Source organism: Vanacampus margaritifer, chromosome 18 (genome assembly GCF_051991255.1).
Source record: "Vanacampus margaritifer isolate UIUO_Vmar chromosome 18, RoL_Vmar_1.0, whole genome shotgun sequence".
NCBI lineage: Eukaryota > Metazoa > Chordata > Actinopteri > Syngnathiformes > Syngnathidae > Vanacampus > Vanacampus margaritifer.
In genome coordinates, this window is record NC_135449.1 from 16,901,217 (window position 1) to 16,910,606 (window position 9,390).

Here is a 9,390-nt window from a genome sequence, read left to right on the forward strand (position 1 = left end):
TATATATATATATATATATATATATAGTGTAGCTCTCTTCACAACAACACTGACATTGCTTACACATCTGCTTTGGTCATGCAGTGAGAACTACATTTATAAGCAACAAAACAGTACAAATTCCACGCAGAGCGTCGGCAAAGTAAACAAAAGAACGACAAACAAATACCTTGTTGGCCGCTTGCCGTGAAAAGAGATACAACGTCCATCAATATCCACAAAGTTTTCTTTCAGTCCTTTATCATCCCTTCAGTCCAACTCAAAGGATGAGCTATATAGCATTAGCACAAACAAGTAGACATGCGCAGTTACAACAAAGATTGCGCAAAACACGAAGCTGTCAAAATAACATATTGTCTCTTTTGTTTCATTAACATATTAGCACAATTACACAAAGTTATTTAGTAATTTATAACACAAATTATAACTCAAGCACTATCAAACTTTATGAACATTTATCAATTATCTTAGTCGCCTAGCAACACTTACATTTAGCTTCCGGGAGAACAAGATCATGTTATGGTCTGAGAGTCCTGTGATCAAGTTCCAAGTCTTAGTGATTTTTTCTGGCTTGTTTGAAAACAACAGGTCAATTTTAGTTTTGGAGCAATGTGTTATTTTGGTAGGACGATCAATAAGTTGTGTTTGGTCAAAGGAGTCAGTAATTGTTTTAAGGTTTTTCCTGTCTTTCTTATTGTCCCAATTAACATTAAAGTCACCGACCAAGATTATTTATTTTTTGGCTGTAGGTTTAATGTACATGCAGATGACAATAAAGGACATTTTAGCAGAAAGAGAAATATTTACTATTACGCATTCTAAGTCAATATTATCTGGTGGTTGTATCCCGGCTACAATTAAGAGTGCTGCTGACATACAGTAGAACCCTCCCTCTTCTATAAGTTCTATCTTTCCTAAAGACATGGTAATTGGGCAAAGTTACAGCGGCTTCAGGTGATGAGGCGGACAGCCAGGTTTCAGTGAGACCCAAAAATCAATGTTTGAGTTGTTTAATACACAGCTAAATCAAAAGTGTTAAATGTTCAGTGTTATAGGTGATAATAAAAATTTAGAGCCAATTCAACTCTTGTTAAGTTTAATTTAACTCCAACATGACATTTTCTCAGAAGTGTGAGTGTTGATTCAGAGAGTCAATTGTCAGATGTTCCAATCCCTTCTATAATGTTAATTTCACTTTAAAAAAAAGTGTTAGCGGCCAGTGCTTTTCCCAGAAAGCCACTGGTGGATGTTTGAGGTGGGAACTCAGCATCTTTCGGGCGGTATTTCACATTACTGAATTGTTTGCTCGTCGCCATCGGAAGAATATCATTTTCTCATTCTCCTGTGCTTCAATTTGAGATGAGCAGCATCGATAGAACTGTGATTACAACCCCCACATGTAAGTCAATCTTAATTTACATGTGTATTTAATACAAAACTACTAACGTTTGCACCCAGCATTATTTATTAATGTGGCAGTTGATATTAATGACGATTGGCAAGCGTTAGCTTAGCAGCGCGCTCCTGCCACTCGAAGTCGGGACATTTGTTTTGGGAAGCTACAGCCGGTTCGTTCTGCCTCATTTTTTTGTAAATGTAAAATGAAGCTACTCGTTGTCTCGTTAATTTTTTTTGGACGTTATTACATATGAAAATATGTGTTTCGGTCGTGAATTGAACGAACCGTTGCGTGTTTTGGTTGATATTCAGAGCAGCTGTGCAGTTTATGTAGCCTAAAAGTTTGCTAGCGTCGTCGTTTGTAGTTGTCAGCTGCTGTTTTTTTAGGCTTCATCTTTTCACAAAAGCGGCAACGGTTCGCACACGGCCCGAATGTTGGTTTTTCGTCGGTCGGGGTTTGGTTTAAAAATGTTGCGAAGATGTTCGGCAGACGGGGCGGGGCGGGAGGTGGTCAACGTTCGACAATACGCGCAGCCGCTTAGTCAAATACGGGCTTTTTAGTGTATTTCTTTCTTTTGCAGTACATTATGCTGGTGAAGGTGACGTTTGGTGAAAGCCAGAAATATGTTTAAGTCGCCCAGGCAGAAAATGGATACGAGGACTTCAATATATTTCTACAAAAAGGTGAGGATAACATTTTGAACACAGTTCTGTTTTAGAAAACGGATCAGTTCTATAGGCAAACTGAGTTTTAGTTACCGTTTACAATGTTGTCCACCAAGTTCTATTTCTCTTGGATTTAGTGAAATTATGTTGATTTATCCAAATCAAAATGTTCTATATCCACTTTTTTTTGTGGCAAAAACACCGCTGACAGATGACTGGTGTGTTCAGAATGATTTCGTTAAAATACAATGTTTTAATATATTAACTCTTTGACTGCCAACCATTTTCAGAAAAGAGAACATGTGGGTGCCAGCTGATTTAGAGCATTTTGACTGATCTTTCAAGGTCCACAGAAAACTGTGTGTTTGGACTATGGAAACACAGATACTACCAAATGAAAGATTGAACTCTCATCTTTCATCAGAAAAAAAAGTTTGTTTCTACCCCATTCAGATTTTTAGTAATCAACAATAGAAAATAGGTTAGTTTCACCCAAATGCTCTGTTTTGGACCAAAATACGTAGAAATCAAGCTTTTTGTGAAACTATATTATTTCATGCACTCTAGTGAATTTGACACTATTTTTTCCATAAATGATGCCACAAACACCTAAACAGTGCTTTACTTCTATAAAACACTACCACCAACAATTAAAAAGTGTTTTTTGATAGCAAAATAAGTTAATTTACATTCAACAGTGTAACAATTTGGCAAACTATTTACAAATGTGTGCTACTGTGCATGTGTGGTGTGTGGATGTGTTACTATTTACAATTATGTGGATGTTTTAACTATACAATTTTTCTTTTTGTGTGGTATATTGTGTAACATCCCCCTTCGTGCAAGGGGACGCAGCAGGATTTGCACCACAGATTAGTTTCACTGCGATTGCCCCTTCGCGTGCAGACCCTACACTTTCTTGCCGGCCTTTTTTTCCGGGGAGTAGCAGGTATGTACTGCAGTGTGTGTTTGGCCATGTTGTTATCAAGTCTACTCTCAGGATCATGATACGGTGACCTGGTGTTACGTCTGGCTTCCTCATGTCCTTCAGTTCCTATACCGGGTGGTAAGAGATGTTCTGATCCATCTTATCCACTCCATGATGGCATCGTAGTCCAGAACCAGTGTCTTCTCCGTGATCAGACTGTACTCACTCCTCCGATGAATATGCATTGGACTCGGGGTACTCTTCATCGTCTGATTGAACGTCCGCCTGTGCAGAAGTGCCCGGTTGTGCACCACGTTTTCCGATCGAAGCCGCCGTGTCAACGCTTCCAACTTCGGCGTCAACCTCGGAGTTACCATCATCATCATCAATGTGGTCTTTAGCACTGGTCGATGCTTTTCGTCTTTGAAAAAAATGCTCAAGCGTGAGCTGCTTGCAACCGGTCGCCATTTTCGCTTACTCAGCCATTCTCCCCTCAACACTCTAGCTCCACCTCACGTCTTCTACTACTGACTCCTCCCCGATCTTGTCCAAAGAGAGTCATCGCTGCCATCTAGTGCCCATTAATAGTCATTATACTAACTCAATCTGCTTGATACTTTGAGCACAGCTGGCCAAGGCTTTCCTCCACCCGTTTCCCCCCAAAAAATAAAAAAAATACACAGTTAACGTCTTTTAACGTTTTTGGCGACACTCATTTGGATTTTACTAAACGTTATTAAACGTTTTTGGCGGTCAAAGAGTTAAATCATATTTATTTTTTAACTTTTTATTTATGTTTTCCTTATTATCTTGAAACTGTCCTTCATCGGGATCTTTCTTTCACTTCATCTGAGACGTGTACATCAGTCTCATCATCTATGGTGTCTGATTCACCGGATGTAATGGTGATGGTACGAGCGACAGAGGACTAAAAAGAGCCCACTGTGATCAGGATTCAGCTAAAGAGGTTTATGACTTTTTTGTGTTTAAATGACCATATATATTGAGTTTGACTGGTTTGAATATTCACAAACACTCACAAAAGAGATAACTTTTTTTTTTTTTTTTTTAAACAGGGACTTGTCTGTGTAGCTAACTATCAAATGTATGTATGTATTCCTAATCAGTCAATCACAATAGCACATACTTAAGGGCCAACCAATGTGTTATCAGATTTGTTACTTATCTGTCTAATTTAATTTCAGACTTGACTATGATTCTGATTTTATTGTATCTTCTAGATGGTTAGAGATGCTCTACATACCAGGGCTGGGGGAGGAAAGATCTTGCAGGAATATGAGAGCCTGAAAACATTGGTAGATGGTACAAGGCGACAGATGGTGAACTTACTAGTGGCCAACATGATTGAGGTTCATGGGTAAGCATTAAAGTTCTCCTTTCTGGTTTTTGGGGTACTACACAGACTCTGAAGGGATGTACTAAATGTCCTTTCTATAAACTGTTAATGAGTGTGTGTGCCTATACAGTAAACTAGTGAAGAGTGAATTTGGTGTTCTGTTAAACAAAACACACAAGTAAATTACTAAATTACTTTAAAAAAACGTTATCTGACTCATTTTCTTTCTCAAACGTTTAATTAATGGGTCTTTAAAGTATCCTAAAATATTGATTGTAAAAATCACCTTTCCCCCGACACAGATTAGTAGTCAATATTAACCAATATTTGGAGCTGATAAATTTTTTCTCTGTATTTTTAAGAGAAAATATTAATGGTAAAATTTTAAAAAAGTATAAACTCAATTTCTTTACTCTGTTGAAATGTCTTGAAGTATGTTTATTGAACAGGTACAAGGAGTTTTGAGTATCATTATCATGTCTTAAAAAGTAAATTAAAAACGTAAACAAGTAAATAACTCCCTATTTTTCTACAGTAAATTCATTTTTCAAAAAGGTAAAAATATATTACATTTTTTCCCCACTTTCAAACAAAAACAGAAGGTGCAGAGAGTTGTCAGGATCAGCAGCATCTCTTAGAAATATTTCCCTGAAGTAACACAGTTTTAAATTGATCTATTATCAGTCCTCTGATTTAACTCTTTGACTGCCAGACGTTTTCAGAAAAGGGATGCCGTGGGTGCCAGCCGATTTAAGCATTTTGACTGATCTTTCAAGGTCCACAGAAAATTTGTGTTTGGACTATGGAAACACACATACTACCAAATGAAAGATTGGACTCTCATCTTTCATCAGAAAAAAAAGTTTGCTTTACCTTACCTTATTCCGTTTTTCAGTAATCAACAATAGAAAATGGTTAGTTTCACCCAAATGCTCTGTTTTGAAACAAAATACGGAGAAATCAAGCTTTTTGTGAAACGATATTATTTCATGCACTCTAGTGAATTTGACACTTTTTTTTCCATGAATGATGCCACAAACACCTAAACAGTGCTTTACTTCTGTAAAACACTACCACCAACAATGAAAAAGTGTTTTTTGATAGCAAAATACGTTTATTTACATTCAACAGTGTAACAATTTGACAAAACAATTTGGCAAACTATTTACAAATGTGTGCAACCGTGGTACTATTTACAATTGTGTAGATGTTTCAAATACAGTTTTTCTTTTTGTAACACTCCCCTGCGTGCAAGGAGACGCAGCAGGATTTGCACAACAGATTAGTTTCACTGCGATGGCCCTTTCGCGTGCAGATGCTACACTTTCTTGCTGGCTTTTTTTTCCGGGGAATAGCAAGTATATACTGCAGTGTGTGTTTGGCCATGTTGCCATCAAGTCTACTCTCAGGATCATGATACGGTGGTGTTACGTCTGGCTTCCTCATGTCCTTCAGTTCCTATACTGGGTGGTATTATCCGCTCCATTCATGGTGGCACCGTAGTCCACAACCAATGTCTTCTCCGTGATCAGACTGTACCCACTCCTCCGATGAATATGCATTGGACTCGGGGCACTCTTCGTCGTCCGATTGAACGTCCGGCTGAGCAGAAGTGCTCGGTTGTGCTCCGCGTTTTCCGGCGTTAGCATCGCTAGCCGGTGAGGCTTTATGACGTGATCTTAGCCGCCGCGTTAACGCTTCCAACTTCGGCGTCAACCTCGGAGTCACCATCATCATCATCGTCGTCATCAATGTGCTCTTTAGCATTGGTCGATGCTTTTCGTCTTTGAAAAAAATGCTCAAGTGTGAGCTGCTTGCAACCGGTCGCCATTATGGCTTCCTCAGCCATTGTCCCCTCAACACTCTAGCTCCGCCTCACGTCTTCTACTGACGCCTACCCAATCTTGTCCAAAGAGCGTCATCGCTGCCATCTAGGGGCCAAAAATAGGCATTATACTAACTAGATCTGCTTGATACTTTCAGCACAGCTGGCCAAGGCTTTCATCCACCCGTTTCCCCAAAAAACTTGGTGAACGTCTTAACGTCTTTGGCGCTCCTCCGTAGGATTTTACTAAACGTTATTTAACGTTTTTGGCAGTCAAAGAGTTAATAAAAAAAGTTTAATGCAAATATTCTTCAAAATGCTGAATATTGGCACTGATAATTGGCCCGGCCTATAATTGTTCTATCTCTAATCAACATAAACTGATGGGTTTGAAAAATGGACCAGATTTAAAAATTTTAAACAAATTATTTAACAGCTCATAAAAAATATTTTCTGTTTTTAAGGAGGATCCCAACCAGCCTATGTATGAACAAAGTATGCACTGGCATTATCACTTTATTTCCCAACCTCAAAGATCCATTCTCCAAAAATAGATATGTAAGTTTTCTTATTACAATTATGTAATTTTTTGGTTAATCATCTCCTTTTCTCCAGTTTGTCTTATGTGCTGTTATTTCATGTTTCTCATGTTGTATTTTCACAGGAACACTACTATGATGCGCAGAGCTCAGTGGCCGAGTGGTACAGTGTCCACCCTGAGACTGGGAGGTCGTGGGTTCAATTCCCGGCCGGGTCATACCAAAGACTATAAAAATGGGACCCATTGCCGCTCTGCCTGACACTCAGCATTAAGGGTTGGAATTGGGAGGTTAGATCACCATATGATTTCCGAGCGCGGCTGCTGCTGCTCACCGCTCCCCCAGGGGATGGGTCAAATGCGGAGAACGAATTTCGCCCCACTTAGGTGGGTGTGACAATCAGTGGATCTTATCTTATCTTATTAGAGTGGATCTGGCTATTTGGCCTGTAGAATAAAGACTGTCCAGCGCAATACTACCCAGTCCCAGAGATGCTCAACCAGCACTTTCGGTCCAAGTGGTCTAAGTGCCAAGAGGGAATTGGTCCTGATTGATGAGCAACTGAATGGAGAGGAATTCTCTGAAGCAATCTTTTTATTGAAGCATTCAACTGATGTATCTGTCATCAAAGAGAAGATGAGGGCAACATTTCAATACCGCCAGACACTGGTTCATGACTAGCAAGACTCCTCTACAGTTTTGGATGTTTTTTCCCGATTCCTGGACATACCCGCCCTGGTGAGAATAAAATGTTTGGTTGAATAATTTTGAAGTGAACAAGATAGATTCAGTGGGACATGCATTAATTATGCTAATTACTGTCGTAGTAACTTTTCTCTGGGTTGGCTCAAACTGGGTCTTTGTGTTTGTAGATTGACCAGGACTTCACCATGATGTTTGGAGCAGAGATTTCTGGCAGGTTGCTGGCAAAATGGTCCACATACTTCAAGCTTAGGTTCCTAGCAAATTGCAAGAACCTGGTTTCTAATGAGCATGTTGATGAACTCTTGTCTGCACTGGATGAATCTAGTAAGTCTGGCTCATTCTGTCTTTTGAAACATGTATTTTCTTTATACAATTTTAATTTATTTATTGATATTTTAAGATGAAAGTATTTGAAACTGTCTTATTTGTCAACTGTTGGTTCACCTCCTTCCCCCAACTTCAAAAGGACACAAGAAGAGCGCTAAAATCAGCTCCTTCCAATCGATCAGCCCCTTCCAATCGATCAGCCATGTAGTGAGATATCTGAGGGTAAGCAGTCATTCGATGGACTTTAATTTTAGCTGTATTAGAACGTGGGTAAATTTACTTTTAGTACATCAACTGACTACTTGAAACAGACAAATCAAACCATGTATTCCACCATTTTAAACCACAAGGAAGAAACCTTGTTCTTCAAAAATAAATAAATAGATATACACTTACAAATTAAAAATAAAATATATTCTCATCTGTGTTGCAGATTGGAGCCAGTGTGCAGACATTCCTTGAGAGATCTGAACCAGGACAGCTTTTCCTTCTGTGTGTTGGGGAGCAGAAGAACAACATCCAACAGTTCTATGTTATTGTTGACTACAAGGCCATCCCTTGCAAGGCTCAGACGTCCCTGGCAGCGTTCGATGAGTTCTTCAGTATCAGTATATTATCTTCAGTATCAACTACCATGAATCCCTCAGAAGCTTTTACACGTTCATCCAGACAACAGTTTTCAACATTGACCTGGGAGCTGCAAAGGAAAATCCTAGAGTCAAAGCACCGAGAGCGAGACTTTTTCACACCGATATTTAAGGTGATATACTTCCTTGGTTGACATATGTTCACTGGTTTCATCTGCAAAGTACACTACAAAAGTTCTGCATTGCTTTGTCAGCATTTGAGATTCCACCATGGTCTATACACAGGAAAAAATCTACGTTTGAAATGTGGAGAGCGAGGATGTTGTTCATCGTTTTGCACTTATTCAGGGTTCAAGAAACATCTGGCTAATTTTCACAAAGACAATGTTTCAATAGAGCTCAGTGACAATGTGGACACATGGAAAGAAAATGGGCCTTCACCATCTCAAACAGTTTGTACAGACAATCCGGTAACAACCCAGGTCATAGGTGACCAGCATCCCATGTTAAACATGTGTGGTTCTGTTGTAGCACATTTACAAGCATCAGGTGTTGCAGAGAGCACTGTCCAAGCAATGGTGGGTTCATTGGAGGAGGTTGTCAGTGTTATTCAGAGGCAAGCAAAAGAGGCCGTTCTCAGCTGCACTTCAGAGATCCAAGGCACAGATTCGGAAAAGAAATTGAAAAAATGTTTTGATCAACTAGAAAATCCTTTCTCAATCTTAAATACAGGCGCCAAACGACAAAGATTCTTTGAGAAAAAGTGGGAAATCGTTGAACCAGTAGAGTATGTTCTTGGGGTTAGATTTGATGTGCGTAGAGATCGAACTACAGGAGTTTACAGTCAGATCCCTGTCACAGATACATTTGTTTATGTACCTATCTTGGGAACCCTAAAGTCTCTGTTCAAAAACAGTGAACTATGTGAAGGTTTCCTGAAAGAGGGAGGTATTTATAAAGATATATGTGATGGGTCGTACTTCAAAAAGAATGCTTTGTTTTCCCAGCTAGAAAACATGCTCTCCAGATTCAACTTTATTATGACGATTTTGAGACCG

The 9,390-nt window shown here is 39.2% G+C and overlaps 1 pseudogene across 1 annotated transcript in view; it reads left to right on the forward strand.

Moving 5' to 3' along the window:
- The first annotated feature begins 60 nt into the window (after positions 1 to 60).
- LOC144038760 (uncharacterized) overlaps positions 61 to 9,390 on the forward strand; it is a 10,681-nt pseudogene continuing 1,351 nt past the window's right edge. The window contains exons 1-8 of the transcript XR_013289282.1: positions 61 to 2,082; positions 4,234 to 4,370; positions 6,639 to 6,732; positions 6,839 to 6,895; positions 7,140 to 7,451; positions 7,586 to 7,742; positions 7,885 to 7,967; positions 8,179 to 9,390. The exon at positions 8,179 to 9,390 is cut by the window's right edge and continues 1,351 nt beyond it. The product of XR_013289282.1 is annotated as an uncharacterized LOC144038760 (transcript). The remainder of the gene's footprint in view (positions 2,083 to 4,233; positions 4,371 to 6,638; positions 6,733 to 6,838; positions 6,896 to 7,139; positions 7,452 to 7,585; positions 7,743 to 7,884; positions 7,968 to 8,178) is intronic.